We start from the raw sequence: 4,365 nt of genomic DNA, 5'->3' as shown, positions 1-4,365 counted from the left end.
AAGCACAGGTTAGGTGACTTGCCCAGCAACACACAGCCATTAAGTAGCTAAGCCCAGGAAACAAACCCAGGCTGGTTCTAGATCCAGTGCTCTTAACCTCCACATCACAGTAAAGAATTGAAAGTCGTTCAGGCTCAAACCAGAAATGCTTCTTCTAGAGGCGCAAGACTGTTGAGTTATCTTTGGTAATTTCGCAAACACCGTGGACAGTGGGGCCATGGAATTAATGTGGGTTTTGGCTTGGGCTCCAATCTGGCTTTGTCTCTGTTTTCTCAACTGGAAAGTGGATGTGATAAAAAATCCCTCATTCCCAGGTCGCTCTGAGGATTACATGAGGCAATCCACGTTTAAAACCAGGCACAGCGCCCAGCACGGAGTGGGCACTCAAAAAATTTTAAACTTACAGAAAAGTTGCAAACACGGCTCAACGGCGAACCATAAATCTAGAACCACCAATTGTTAATACTCTGCCTGCCACATTCGTACTCACCCTCTATCATCTATCATCTATCTATCAATCATCTACCTACCTATCATCTATCTATCATCATTAACTTCTGAATTATTTAAGTTAGTTGCAGACATTGTGATATTTCAGCCCTAAATCCTTCAGCCTACATCTTCTAAAAACAAGGATATTCTCCTATATAACCTCTGTATATACTATGTGAGTCTACAGCCACGCCACCTCGAATGTGCTTGATCCCGTCCGATCTCGGAAGCTAAGCAGGGTCGGGCCTAGTTAGTACTTGGATGGGAGACCACCTAGGAAGACCAGGTGCTGCTGGCGTTAAAAATAAAAAGTAAAATAAATTGTCTGAGATACAAGGTATTTCACGCTCAGGAAATTTATCATCAACATAATACTATTACTTAATATATAGTCTGCGTTCAAATTCCCCGTCTTGTCCCCAAAATGTCTTTTGTGGCTGTTTTTTGTTCCCCGGATCCAGGCTCCATCCTGGGACCACGCATCGCTTTCGTCTACATGGCTCTTCCATCTCTTTTAAACCTGGAACCACTTCTCAGCTGCTTTGCCTTTTGTGACATTGACATTTTATGAGTCTAGGCCGGTCGCCCTGCATGTATTTCATCTTCATCAACATTTTTCTTCAAGTTCTTGTAAAATAAACTGCGGCTCACAGGCAAATAGAGAAAAGATGAGAGGGTGTTTAAAGGAGGTTAGAGCTTTGACGGGTAGACCAAGGTGGCAGGGCCGCTGCAGACAGAGGTCACGGTGTAAGGGACCGAGGGTGGCATCTTAGACGAACTGCAAGTGGCAGCAATAGCTGAGAGTGAGGGCACTGCACTGAGGGATCAGAGTCTGTTCCTACTTGGACCGGAACCTTCTAGAGGTTGGTCCTCATTTCTGGATCTGTCCTCTCTGCTAAGGTGCCCACGGCCTGCCCAGCCCACAGTCAGCATTCACCCAGAGTGACCGGCCACCCAGTCTCCCAAATACTCCAAGACAGGCAATTCTCTCTCACGGGTGACGCGGTTGCCTGCTCTCACACACCAACTGCAGGATCCTAAACAGCGAGTCGACAGCATTGCCACGTCTTGCCCTGCAAATGAAATCTGGCTTTCTAACTGCCCCTCTTCCTGCTGCCTCTCGGGCTGCTTCTGTGAAGAAATTCAAAACGAACTTCTAAGTGACCACAGAGGTAAAAGATGCGAGGGAGTCATTACCCTAAGTTTCCTCGCACCTGCTCTTGGCATCAGCCATCCAGGTTGTCGAGCAAGAGACTCTCACTGCAGATGTCCCCAGACGTGTCCCCCTGACTGAGCTTTCCATTCCCCTGAGTTTCAAGAGAAAGGTGTGTGTGTGTGTGTGTATGTACGTGTGTGTGTGTGTGCGCGCGCATACACTATTTTAGCCCTTAGAATGGAAGGAAGGATTTATTTTGGCGCTTGAGTAAAAATGCCTTTTCAAGGTGACCCTCCCTTCATCGCCTGGGGCCAGAAGGCAGATGTCTGACAAAAGCAAATTCCTTATCTATCATTTTCATACCCATCTTTATTTTGCTCCTGCTTAAAGGGGGCTCATCCTGCTGTCTTCTCTCCACAAAGTACCCTTGAAAAATCTGTCATTCACTATTGTGTGTCCTTCAGACCGAAAGCAACACACGGGCGCACTTGCACACGTGTGCAAGGATACACACACACACACACACGCACTTGCACACCCAACATCACAAATAAGTCACTGACACACATGGAGACACACCTCCACATGCCAGGAGACACACGCAAATACATAGGATACACGCACACACGCGCGCGCGCGCGCACACACACACACACACACCTGCACTCACGGTGCCCGGTTGTCAGGATCCCACAGCAAGCCCGGCTCCGCCTGCTCAAAATGCCTCTTCTAGGCCATTCTGCAGAGTCCCAGGGACATGACTGGCTGATCCATCCTAAGAGGTGCCGCCGGGTCCCAGTTTCCCCTGGGGAGGGTGCTCTGGACTTCCAGGTAGTCCCCAGAACATGGGCTCGGGTACAAGAGGGAGGAGAGGACGACTAGGGAGCAAAGCCGGTTTGGGGAAAGGAGGCGCTCAGCTGGGTCCCAGAAAGTGTCAGAGGCAGAGAGATGGGGGTGGGGTAGGGGAAGGAGGAGGGGAAGAGAGAGAGCAAGAGGCTGAAAGACAGGAGGGGGGGTGGTGATATTTTCAGATAGAAACAGAAAGGAAAAATCCACACAAAAACAGAGAGAGAGAGTAAAAAAAGATAAACAGAGAGAAAAAATAGAACACGGATTTCTAAAAAAGATGTCTCAAGCCCAGCTCTGTTTAAGCCGGAGGAGAGATGATCTGGGACCTTCTGAAACGGTCTCTGTCTCCCCTGTCCTCTTCCAGGGTCCTCCTTCTAGATTTTCTCTAAGAGGCTTGGGAACTGATGGAGCTACAAGGCAGAGATCCAAGGCTACAGATTCCTACATGGCTTCCCCGGGACTCTGGTGGCGGTGGTGGTGGTGGTGGCTGCAGCAGATCCAGCCTATGACAGCCACAGCCACGAAGGGGCTCTGCGGGATGCCAACCCATCTCCAAGACCCGGTGGGAGGGGGCAGAGGGGAAGCTCTGGCTCTGAAGACCCACCTGACACCCTAGGGGGCGGTTGGGGAAACTATTACTCAAGCCCCTCCCTATGGTAGCCCCTCCATTATTGCCCAAAGTGGGGGTCAATGCCTGTCCACAGGGGCCAGAAGAGGAAGTGGGAAGGGTCACAAGATGGGGACGGGGAATGAAAGGGAGCGGAGAACACAGAGCTTTCCGTCACGTGCAGCTCATCGGTTGCCATGACGACGGCCAGGGGGTGGGGGCACCCAGACTGGAGGCTGCTGGAGAGACGTGTTGGTTCTAAATCATCGTGACAGAGCTTCAGTTGAGCTATTACGCCGTTGCTGTGGCAACCAATGGGATCAAATCGCAGAGAAAATCTATAATTATTACAAGCCAGATACCGGCAAACTCAGTGCAGTAATCAGCAAGTTAGGGCAATTCAACCTGAACTCTGGGAGGAAGAAAAGCCCACCCTCAGCCCCCAGCTCTGGGAAGAAAAAGGCCGAAGGAGACAGTAGCTCTGTTGATGCTACACGATGGGAACCTGGAAGGCTCTCTTGGCCAAGTAAAGAATAAATATTAGGTGAAACCACACAAAACTGCCAACATTTAAACACTGAAAAACATCCCCCATAAATTTATTATGGAAATTTCCAGTGTAGAGCAAAGTTGAATTTGACGGTGAATCCTGCACACCCACCGCCTAGCTTCTGCTCTTAACATCTGTACCATGCTTGCTTTATCACAAAACTACCCTTCCATCCGTCCGCTAATCTTATTTTTTTTGATGTATTTCAAAGTAAACTGCAGATATCAGTATCCTTCTCCTTAAATACTGCAGCCTGTGTAAAATTAAGTATTTGATCATTTTTTAACAAAACAGCAATTTCATATGGTTCGATCTAAGTAGAATAAAATCTAGATTTCTGTCTGTCATCGTCTGTCCATCCATCCATCCATCCACCATCCATCCATCCATCCATCCATCCATCTATCCATTCATTCACTTGTCACTCATCCATTTTCTCATCTACTTATTCATCCATCTATCTGCATGTAAAATCTCATGCACATTCAACAACTCACCGTCCCTGAATCTTCCTCCCTGGTCCAATTGATACCTCCAACATCCTGCATATTAAGCTCAAAGTGCTCTCAGCTAAAACCATGGTTTTCCCTTCACCACATCTGTCCTCTTCCTTGTGTTCAGTATCTCGGTAAACAGAACCACTGCCTACCCATTCGTTCAAGACAGAAACCCATGACCCAGCCTCGCTTCCTCTCTCCCACTGCCTTCACT

At 48.4% G+C, this 4,365-nt stretch overlaps 1 protein-coding gene and 1 pseudogene across 1 annotated transcript in view; one reads left to right on the top strand and one right to left on the bottom strand.

The window, feature by feature from the left end:
• Nucleotides 1-4,365, bottom strand: part of ABAT (4-aminobutyrate aminotransferase) — a 76,611-nt gene that overhangs the window by 49,685 nt on the left and 22,561 nt on the right. The gene's annotated exons all lie outside the window — the stretch shown is intronic.
• LOC120620614 (uncharacterized) lies at nucleotides 672-790 on the top strand (annotated as a pseudogene).

The sequence above is a fragment of the Pteropus medius genome, unplaced genomic scaffold, assembly GCF_902729225.1.
Source record: "Pteropus medius unplaced genomic scaffold, Ma_sr-lr_union100, whole genome shotgun sequence".
NCBI lineage: Eukaryota > Metazoa > Chordata > Mammalia > Chiroptera > Pteropodidae > Pteropus > Pteropus medius.
This window is presented reverse-complemented; position numbering and strand designations above follow the sequence as displayed.